Here is a 12,062-nt window from a genome sequence, read left to right as displayed (position 1 = left end):
TGGAAAATGTGCAACATCCAAAAGTCAAAATACTAAGACAGATTAAAATTACCTCAGCTTTCTAAGCACCTGGGTAGCTTTGTCTTAATCATCATTATAATAATATTTTATTTATATCCCGCCCTCCGAAGCTGAAGCCAGGCTCAGAGCGGCTAACAGCAATAAGAAAAATAGTACAATGTAACTGCCTGCTGGATGTCCACAGGCAGGGAGTTCCACAGTGTAGCTGTAGCCAAGAATAATACCCAGCAGCAATCATACACAGAACAGTGCATTGATTTAAATAGGTCTACTCTGAGTAAGCGAGCTATGCTATGTCTATGCTATGATTAGTCTCATGGATGAGCGGCATGTTGAACCTTAGACTCCCTATTCAGTCCCACACTCCATCCACAATACTACTCATTTCATTAAAAACAACAACACTCTGTTAAATGGAAGTGTTGGCTCAACTCAGCCGCGTCTGTTTATTCACAGACTTATTTATTTCTTTATGTCACACCCTGCATTATTTCAAATCATTTCCAGTTTGAAAGATCAGGGTCAGCCGACGCCCGGCAAAAGCCCCCCGTTCCAAACAGTTCAGATATTTCCCCCTGTCACGAGGCAGGCAGCTCATTGCTGTATGACTGGTTTAATTGTGGGCTGTAATAAAGGTCATAATTAATATCCCAACACAGACACTAACAAACAATTTTAAATTGCCAGCATAATCAAATGATGCAAACATCTACGAGCTACAAAAGTTCATTGCCGCAACTGACAATTTCTTAATTGTATTCAGTCATTCATGGAAATTTTATTAACATCGAACTGATGTATCCTGCCCCGTCTTTGTCACAACACCAGGGATCTAATTTCATTATTTTCCACAAGATTTGCTTGACTACTGCCATGATTCTAATATTGCTTTAGTCCAGATGTTTATGCTGTTTAAATTAGGAAGAAAAGGCTTTTGGGTAAACACAATTAAAGAAGTTTTTTTTCAAATTTAGTTTAACAAACTTCTTTTAATTAATGCATATAGCCGCAGAGTTGATGCCTTTTGCTTTGATTTTTTATTTAAATGCAGTCACCCTCCCCTCTCTGCCCCCCTGCCATGATGTGAATCACACACTGGGTACATGCCCCCCCCCTCTCCCTGCTTACAGCAACCTTTTGATTTCCCACAGACTTATGTTTGAGTACTCATTAGAGTGAAAGATATTGGTGGTTGTTTTTTCTTTTTTTTCTTTTTGAGAAAACAGATCCTTTTACTCCTAAATCAACTCCTAATATATTTTGCATTGCAACGGCCCGCTTTAGATGTTCAGCCCCCCCCCCCTTCATTTTGGAAAGTATCTGCAAGCAAAAAGGCAGGGGGAGGAATTATTTGAATTTCCATATCCTAGCACAGAATTTATTTCACATATGCATGCATTTATTGAGTCTGCGGATTTGTAAACCTCTTCTCAGCCTGAGGCCGTCAAAGCGGTATGCAAGGTATAAAAAAAGAATCCCAAGAAATGAAAATCCGAAAGACAATTAAAACTATCTCTATTCACTCTACGGGGAAATAAATCCACAGGTGTACAGTCAGTATTTCACACCCTCAAGGTGCTCCTAGGTGCGACTTTCTCCCAATTGAAGTGCAGAGTGTTTGAGGACCTGGACATTCGCAGCGAAAACAAAATGCTTGTTTACAAAGCTATTATACTACCAACCCTACTGTATGCTTGTGAAACATGGACCACTTACAAACACCATCTCCAACTCCTTGAAAGATTCCATCAACAGTGTCTCCAAAAAATCTTACACATCACTTGGGAAGACAGGCGAACTAATATTGTACTGGAAGAAGCAAAGATCACCAGTGTTGAAGCAATGATTCTTCAACATCAACTTCGTTGGACTGGTCATGTTGTGCGGATGCCTGATTATTGCCTTCCAAAGCAACTAGTCTAGTCCGAACTTAAAAATGGAAAGCGTAATGCTGGTGGTCAACAAAAGAGGTTTAAAGACTGTCTCAAGGCAAATCTAAAAAAAAAAGTAGTATAAACCCTGACAACTAGGAAACACTGGCCTGCGAGCGCTCCAGCTGGAGAACAGCCTTTACCCAAGGTGTCATGGTCTTTGAAGACACTCGAACTCAGAACGCAAGGGAGAAACATGCTAAGTGGAAGGCACATTTGGCAAATCCACACTGTGATCAACTTCCACCTGGGAACCAATGTCCCCAGTGTGGAAGGACGTGTTGATCCAGAACTGGCCTCCACAGTCATTTACAGATTCATTGTTAAAACTGTGTTTATGGAAGACAATCTTACTTGGCTATGAGTGATCGCCAAAGAAGAATAAGATTTTCCAAGGACAGTTCTGGACTTACAGAAGCTATCCTGGTTTCTGATTTGATCCTGGAATATCCCGCTTTTCCTTAGGATGTTCCTATTCTTATCAGAGAAATGTTGAATGGTATTTTATTTTATAAATGACTGGGCCACACCTCAGCTGAAGCCTTCTTAAACAAACACATATTCAGTAGATAGCTACATATCATTCATCCTTGGGAGCCTAGTTTTGGCTGAAAGCCAGTACCAGGGGGCCAGAGGTGCAACACTAAAAGCCCAGTTAGAAAGACAAGGTAAATATAAAGGATCCCTGGATGGATAAGTCCAGTGAAAGGCGACTATGGGGTTGTAGCGTTCAACTTGCTTTCAGGCTGAAGGAGCCGGCGTTTGTCCACAGACAGCTTTTCCGGGGCATGTGGTCAGCATGACTAAACTGCTTCTGGCGCAATGGGAGACCATGACGGAAGCCAGAGTTCACGGAAACGCCATTTACCTTCCCGCCACAGCGGTGCCTATTTATCTACTTGAGTTGGCGTGCTTTCGAACTGCTAGGTTGGCAGGAGCTGGGACAGAGCAACGGGAGCTCACTCCGTCGCAGGGATTCGAACTGCTGATCTTCTATGTATTATAAAAAGTAAACAACACTTATGTGACCCCGGTTATTTGACACAGAGGGGGAAACCTACAGTTACAGTCCAAAAGGTGCACTGGGAGTTCTGTATATAGTGGTATCTCGGGTTACATGCGCTTCAGGTTACATACGCTTTGGGTTACAGACTCCGCTAACCCAGAAATAGTACCTTGGGTTAAGAACTTTGCTTCAGGATGAGAACAGAAATCATGCAGCGGCAGCAACAGGAGGCCCCATTAGCTAAAGTGGTGCTTCAGGTTAAGAAAGTTTCAGGTTAAGAACGGACCTCCAGAACAAATTAAGTACTTAACCCAAGGTTATGGGAGAATTTTAAAAGGCAAGTGGTCCTCAATGACCTGGTGCAAAAAGATTTTGTCATCTGTAGGAGCCCTGGCTGCCTAGATAAAACACTATACCTTACCTGGGAGTAAGGCCCACAGAACTCATTGTGGCTGTCTTCTGAGTAAACACTTAGCTATTTACTAGATGTAAGTCAGCAGCACCAGACGGCCCCACTCAGCTAGGCACCGGGGTAGATTTCACCCCGCACCTTGCAGAGTCAGGATGCGACCGGGTCCAGCTCTGACGGCAGCAGCAACAAGCAGCTCTGGCTCACCCAGCCCTACCCATTGCCACCCCACCACTGCACTTACCTGACCTGGGGGTTCTGGACAGCAGACTCTACTGGTCAAAGTGGGAGCCTCAGCACTTCCCGCTGGAAACAAACCAGAACTGCTCCAAGAAAACGCACATGGCATATAGGAGCGCTAGGCCCTGGTGGGCTGCCCTCTTACCCACTTGTGATTGGCCAAGCGGATAGCTGGCCAATTGTGCTGTGGCCCCCCACTTCCCCATTTTTTACCTGTGGCCCCCTTGGTATATCCTGGGGCCCCCGGTTTGGAAACACTGCACTAGAGCACACGCACAAGGCTCTCAGGATCCCTGAGATTTTGAATGCCTAGGGGCCTCCACAGGCTTTAATCGGGCACTGGAAATGACAGCCAAATGGAACAACCTTACAAATGAGCCCTGATCCTTCCACCATCAGCAAAGGGCTGTAACTCAAATGTTGAGCATTGAGAGGCTCCAGCTCAGCTATGGAGTATCTTGCTTTCCACACAGAAGGTCTCAGTTTCAGTTCCCATTATCTTCAGGTAGGTGTGGGAAAGATTCCTATCCAAAAACCAGTTAACATAGATGATGTCATGAGTGCCTTGGTTGAGATTCCTGCATTGCAGGGGGGTTGGACTAGATGGCCCTAGGGTCCCTTCCAATGCTAGAATTCTACGGTTCCATGATTCTGAGCTAGATGGACCAAAGGCATGACTCAGTATAAGGCAGCTTCCTTTTTTTAAATAATAATAATTTTTATTAAGTACAAATTAGAAAACATACATATTTACAACAAAAGAAAATACAAAGGAAAAAGAAAATACATATAACCAAGGAAAAAAATTAGAGAATACTTTGCCTCTTTTCATATTTACAGTTATTTATACCTCTATAAAATGCTATTCACAATAAAGGAGTGAAATGAAAGATAAGTTATCAGAAAAAAGAACAAAGAAAAAATAAAGAAGTAAAAGGAAAGGATCATAGATGAAAATTTTAAAAGTAGAAGTATTCACTATACATAGCCGTTTCCCATCTATATTTATATTCAATTGTATAATTTCATCTTGTCGTTATCTACCTTAAAAAGTGTTGTTGTTTTTTAAAAGACTTCCACCATTTGCCTCACACGTTTTTAATAATCCGTTCATCAGATCCTCTGTTCTTCATATTTTCCCTTTGGATTTCCTTAATGTCTCACTTTGTATTTTTTATATTACGCACAAGATTATTCTAAACACAACCAGATTTTTATAGTCAAGCCCTGGTTTTGTAAATAATCATTTAAGAACTCCCACTGCTTCATAACCATGGTTTTGGATTTTCACCTTACTATATCTGCCAGTTTTGCTAGTTCCAGGAACTCGCAAAGTTTCCCCAACCATTCTCTTTTTGTTGGGATGCTGTCTTCTTTCCAGTAGCTAGCAATCAAAATTCTTGCCGCTGTTGTCGAGTATAGAAATAAGTTAGTTTTATCTTTTGGGATCTCTTGATATAAAATTCCTAATAAATATGCCTCTGCCTGCCTGCCTTCCTTCCTTTCTTTCTTTCTTTCTTTCTTTCTTTCTTTCTTTCTTTCTTTCTTAGGCAGCTTCCTGTGTACCTACATTCCAATGAAAGGTGAGTCTCCTCACCTGCAAATGGAAGGAAAAGGTACAGATGGGAATCCCATTCATTCTCTATTCATTCGTTTTAGGAAAAATGTAAATTGAACTGAATGGGGCTTATTTGGTTCCATTTGCCTTTCATTCTGAAATGAACCTTCAGCTTATCTCTTGGACTGAAGTGTAATATTGTTCCTTCCAATTGACTGGTTTGTTTGTTTTTTGTCTCCTTTTAAACCAGAAAGTGAAATAAAAAATCCGCCTGTATTATTTCTGTAAACCTGCATCTGTTACTCCATCCATCTTCCTGGAAGCAGGTCAGGATCTAAGTAATACATCAGTGCATAAGTTGTCATTCTTGCAATGTGAAAGCAATTTCTCTGCAGTCAAACCACACCCATCTTCCTGTGCGATTCAAAAGAACTCCAGAGTTTTCTCACTGGTTAGGTTCCGTGGTGGGAGGAGAAGGAGGAAAGGCCTGCAAGGAGAATGTGAGAGCCCCAGTTGCCAAGGTTAAAACTTGCAATAGGCCCTCAACTTAGGATATTCGAGAGTCACATAAGAAGAGTCTTCTGGATCAGGTCAGTTGCCCATCTAGTCCAGCATCCTGGTCTCTTGTGGCCGGCCAGATGACTATGGGAATCCTACAGACAGGACCTGAGCACAACAGTAGCCATTGATAGCCTTTAGTTCCATGAATCTGCCTGATCTTCTCTTAAAGTGGGTGCCCACCACTGCAACTTGTGTCAGTGAATTCCATAATTATGTGTTGCCTGAAGAAGTTCTTTCTTTGGTCCTGAAACTTCCAGCTCCATAGGATGCCCCTGAGCTCTAGTGTCATGAGACACACTGTTAGGTGGACACACATGAGCCATGCCCCAAATGTCCCCACCTGCTCAGGCCCCAACCTTCTTGTGTTGAGCAGGGAAGGTCTGCTGGGTCCCCCATTGTGTAGAGGGGCTGTTTTTGACACCAAGTGAACAGGAGTAAATGCCTCTCACAGACCTCTTCCACTCAACATGGGAAAGTCATGGAAGATGGAAGCTGATGAGGACAAATGCGGGTGGTAATCTCGGGCGCATCAACTTGCCCGCTTCTGAACTCCCTGCATTCAAGCAACTGCTTAGGCCATGGTTTTGGGAGGACCCACTGAGCTCTAGCTAAAGATGAGTTCGCTTGGCAGTTAGGCAGCATTCCCACAGGAGGCCACCAATGTGGGTGGCCCTAAAAGAGGAACAGGCAAAGACAGAGAAGTAATGAGGACTAGCCATGATGGCTGTGTTCTGCGTCTTGTATCCGAGGCAGCATGTCTCAAATACCAGTTGCGTGTCTAGACCCCGTAGCCACCCCCTCGTTGGGAAATAACACACACAAGGACACGGATATTAGGTTTATTTTATTGTGCAAATTTGGCCACAACTTTATTGATTACAGAATGTGAGTGGTATTGGCTTAGGCATTGAATGGACCCAACCATATCTGACTCCTGCCTGATGTGCAGGAAGTCTGATAAGGGTAAACCTCCGGAAGGGGAAGCCCTGTCGATGCAGACCAACTCGAGCTCCCCCTGGTGTTCCCATCGGGGTTGTGTCATGGCCCTAGCCCCCGACCCAGGCTTTGGACAAGATCAACACCCCTGGATTCCTTTAACGGAATACCCTTAAGCTTAGAGGGACAGGTGATGGCCGCACCTCGCCTCCCCCATCACAAGGTCAAACAATGCCTAACAGCAACCCTAACAAAGTTGTGACGATTGCTACGAGGTAGGCGAAAACCACACGGCCAGTGCAATTTGCCAAGTGGAAAAATTCCTACCAGGCCCCTCAACGGCGACCAACCGAGGTCCATAGCAAGGGCAGTGCCTAAAACCTTAAGGAGGATGACAATGACCCGACCCCCCTCCTCCCAGAAAAAGCTAATCCGCCTAAGAGGGCAAGAGCAGGAGGGATTCCTCCCACTCCTAACGCTGACCCACCCATGCCTCTAGAACAAGATATCAGAGGAGCCTGCTTTCAACTGATTCCGGATACGCTCCCCTACCAAGAGATTTGCATGTTGTCTGCAGAAGCTATGGTTCTGGTTCTCCAAAGACTGAATGAAATCCTCACCAAAATAGTTAACATTGAGAAACAATTGGATACTAGTTCCTCCCCTTTAAATGCCCAAGGGCTTAAAAGAATGATAAGAAATGACTTTGTTAACAACTCACCAACTCAAACTATGGATGAAGTGAGGTCCTGTCAAGTCTTACAAACGAACCAGATAATGCTTGAGATTCACCGATACACTCATAGATGGATGAACCGCAGACAAATTACTATGTCCTTGTCTCAGCTCCTGAATTACCATTACCAAAATGTAGATCTAGAAAATTTCCACTTCCTGCCTACCTTGAGAAACACCACGCACCTATTTATGACCTTTAGGTCACCAGCCCTCCCATCTCGACTCATGGAGATAAAGGATACTCTATGGTGGTTCTATTCTCTCTGCCTAGTGAGGGTATTTAAGGACGAAACAAGGAGGCAATTGGTCCCTTGCATAGCGTCAAAGCTAATGCGGATAAGGGAAACCAAGCTCAACACTAGAAAGACTAATTGCCCGAAGGAAGAAAAGAACCCTGTAAGCCTAGAATTACAAGACCTGAAGAAGAGGCTAATGAGTATAAAGACTGAGATTTCTACCCAAAATATAAGGACAATAGAGCCTAGAGCACAATATTTAAAGACGGCCAACAGCTCTTTATCCCATCGAAAGACATCAGTGCAACTCCCTGTTCCCTTTTCAAACGACATCGAATTAGATGAGGAATTTGGTGCCTCCGACATTTCTATGGCAACAAAACCTAAAGAACTCTATGTTGCTGACAATCTAGTGATATCGAGCGCCAAATCTACATCTGGACCTTTGCCTAATGTTCCAAAAACTTCTCAGAATGATCAACCTTCTCTACTGTACTCCTGGTGAGACAGGATGGACAGATCTTCCGTATTCGAAACTGGCTCTTTGTTAGCCAGTGATCCACATTTTATAGCACATACCTCATTAATACTCCCACAGCCACAGATAGAACCAACAATCCTCCAATCAACCCAGGAGGGAGAGGGGGATTGACAGTTAACGAAACACCATGGGACTGTCCTCCCCGCTTGGGGTGCGGTTGGTTGGGTTTTATCTTCTAGGGATACTTACCCTATCAAACCTCCACCTCTTCCCCATACCATTTTGACCCAGGAGTCCTGGCCCAAGGATGATTTGTTATTGAGGGGATGTTACCCCTCTATTAGGGAGGCTAGTATGGGGTCTGGGATTTCCACTATTGAAGGGCTAGGGAGGAATGGCAATGGGGCTAGAAATCTCTATTGGCGAAGGGTTTCAAGATGTAGTGATCCTCGAACCCCTTCCAATCTATGCCCCATCCCAAGGGAAGAGGGTAGGGAGAGCAAGGATTACACACCTCCGTCATTAGTGCTGTGCAATGCCAGGTCCATAGGCAACAAAACCGCCACCATGCGTGACTTTTTTGTCTCACAGGGGATTGACCTGGCTTGCGTGACGGAGACCTGGGTACGGGAAGGTGAAGTAGTCTCCCTACATGAGACAACACCCCCAGGTTTCTCTGTCCTCCATCAATCGCGGACTGTGGGTCGGGGGGGGAGGAGTAGCGTTGTTAATCCAGGAGGATTGCTCTTTCAGAGCTCTGCCATCACCAGCGATCTCCGGCATTGAATGTGTTGGTCTCGTGTGGGGCACCAAGGAGAGCTTGGCTGTCTGGCTGGTGTACCGACCACCCAGCACACCAGCAGCCACCCTGTCAGACCTGCTGGAGGTCGTGGCAGGCTGGGCCTTGGAGTTCCCAAGCCTACTGGTTTTGGGAGACTTCAACGTCCATGCTGATGCCGCTCCCTCCTCACAGGCTCTGGACCTAGTGACTTCCATGGCAACACTAGGGCTCTCCCAGTTTGTTTTGGGCCCCACTCATCAAGCAGGCCACATGCTGGATCTGATCTTTGGGGCTGGCATAGATGTGATCATGCTCCCCCCTGTGGAAGTGCCATGGTCTGATCACTACGCTCTGAAAGCCAATATTGACTTCCCGCTCCTCCCCTGCTCGGGTGGCGAACCTATTTGGGCTCGTCCGCGAAAACTGATGGATCCCGATAGATTCCGGCAAGCCTTGCAGGACCCTGCTCCTCCTGGCAACTCATTAGATGACCTTGTTGAGGACTGGAATAACCGGCTCTTGGCAGCCATTGATGAGATCGTGCCTAAGCGCCCTCTGCGACCCCGTCGAAACCGGGCCCCTTGGTTTACTGAGGAGCTCCGGAAAATGAAGCGGGATCTCTCCTTTTTTTAAAAAAATAAAAATTTATTTATACAACAAGAAAAACAAACAAACAAAAAACACAAATACCAAATTACACACAAATTACAAAAATAACCATAGACACATGATATTCTTAGCAAACAATAAAACATCTATTGGTCTTAACACTAAAGACCCAACCTCCCGTCTATTCCATACTTCAAATTCATATTACTTATTGCCAATACACATTTTTTCATAATTAAACTTATTCTCATTAAATCTAATTTCTTATATCTACCTTGCAACTATTACTGAAGTTCCTCGAATGCTGCAACAGAATTTAAACTACTATATTTATTTTTCAGATGTTCTTTAAACACCTCCCATTTAGAAACAAATTCCTGTTTTGATTTATTCTTTATTTTTTCTGATAAACCATCTAATTCAGCATATTCTGTCAGCTTTTGGATCCAATCTTGAATAGAGGGGATTTCATTACTCTTCCATTTTGCTGCGATCAAAACTCTTGCTGCCGCCGTCGCATATAAAAAGATACCCTTAAAATGAAGTGGGATCTCAGACGGCTAGAGCGAGTATGGTGACGGACTCATGACGGAGCCTCAAGAACATCTTATAGGACGCTTATGAAAGCCTATGAGATGGCTATGAAAGCTGCTAAGAAATCTTACTTGGAGCTTCCATTGCATCCGCTAGCTCTCGCCTAGCACAACTTTTTAGAATAATTAGGTCAATAACGTCCTTAGGAGGACAACCAAATTTAAGCACAAATTCGACCCACAGCTGTGAGGCATTCGCAAGTTTTTTTGTGGAGAAAGTCCTGTTGCTCCGCCGTGACCTCCCTGCCAATTTAGATACAGTGACTGAACTGGAGGCCCCTCGACTGACTTCAGGTCCAGTGTTGGACCATTTTGATCGGATACTCCCTACTGATGTGGATAGATTCCTCCAAGTTGGTAGGCCCACCACCTGCCTCCTTGATCCGTGCCCGTCTTGGCTGATTAGGGAGTGTCCAGATGTTGCCCGGACCCCCCTGGTTGAAATTATCAATTTGTCCCTTGACACGGGGACATTCCCAGGGGAACTGAAGGAAGCAGTGGTGTGTCCACTCTTAAAGAAAACTTCATTAGATCCCTTAGACCTATCCAATTACCGCCCAGTTTCAAATCTTCCATATCTGGGTAAGGTAATTAAGAGAGCGGTTGCTGAACAGCTTGGTAGGTTTCTGGAGGAAACATCGGCTTTAGATCCATTTCAGTCCGGTTTCCGTCCTGGTTTTGGGACCGAGGCGGCTCTGGTTGCCCTAACAGACGATCTCCATAGACAGCTGGATCGAGGCGGGTCAGGACTAGTGATCCTTTTAGATTTGTCAGCAGCCTTTGACATGGTCGATCATGATCTTCTGGACCACCGCCTCGCAGACGTGGGGATACAGGGCATAGCCCGTAACTGGCTGTGCTCTTTTATCTCTGGTCGGGGACAGAGGGTGGCACTAGGGAGGGAAATGTCGTCGCGCCACTCCTTGGTGTGTGGAGGCGCAATCCTCTCCCCAATACTTTTTAACATCTTTATGCGTCCCCTTGCCCAGATTATCCAGAGCTTTGGGCTGGGTTGTCACCAATATGCTGATGACACTCAGCTCTATCTGCTGATGGATGGCCACACCGGCCACGAACACACTGACCAGATGCTTGGAAGCTGTAGCTGGATGCTTTCGTGGGAGCCGATTGAAATTAAATTCTTCGAAGACAGAGGTCCTATGGCTGGGTCGGGATGGCATGGGGATGAGGGACCAACTCCCTTCTCTTGCGGGGGCCCAATTAGTCCCATTGCCTTCTGTTAAGACTTTGTGTGTAATCCTTGACGCCTCCCTTTCCATGGAGGCGCAAGTTACAGCAATAGCCAAGGTGACATTTTTCCACCTTCGCCGCATCAAGCAATTGGTCCCTTACCTTTCCTGCCCCGACCTGGCCACAGTGATCCATGCGACGGTCATCTCCAGGCTTGACTACTGTAATTCGCTCTACGCGGGGCTGCCCTTGAAGCTGTCCCAGAAACTCCAGCGGGTGCAGAATGCTGCAAGCAAGGCTCCTCACGGGGTCTCTGCCATGGGAGCATATTCACCCAGTGCTTTTCAAGCTGCACTGGCTCCCGGTGGAGTACAGGATCAGATTTAAGGTGCTGCTTTTGACCTTTAAAGCCCTTCACGGCCTAAGACCCTCGTACCTACGGGACCGCCTCTCCCGGTATGCCCCACGGAGAGCCTCAAGGTCCATAAATAGCAACACCCTAGTGGTCCCGGGCCCTAAGGAAGTTAGATTGGCTTCAACCAGAGCCAGGGCCTTTTCAACTCTGGCTCCGGTCTGGTGGAATGCTCTGCCTCATGAGACCAGGGCCCTGCAGGATCTGATTTCTTTCTGCAGGGCCTGTAAGACAGAGTTGTTCCGCCTGGCCTTTGGCTTGGAGCCAATTTGATTCCCTCCCTCCCTCTCTTTCTTTTCTCTTTTCCTTCTCCTCTTGCGATGAGGCTACATTTTAATATTTTAATGTTTCAATATTTT

Source organism: Podarcis erhardii (assembly GCF_964252035.2).
Source record: "Podarcis erhardii genome assembly, chromosome: 3".
Lineage (NCBI taxonomy): Eukaryota > Metazoa > Chordata > Lepidosauria > Squamata > Lacertidae > Podarcis > Podarcis erhardii.
The sequence above is the reverse complement of the archived record's forward strand: the minus strand, read 5'-3'. Positions refer to the sequence as shown.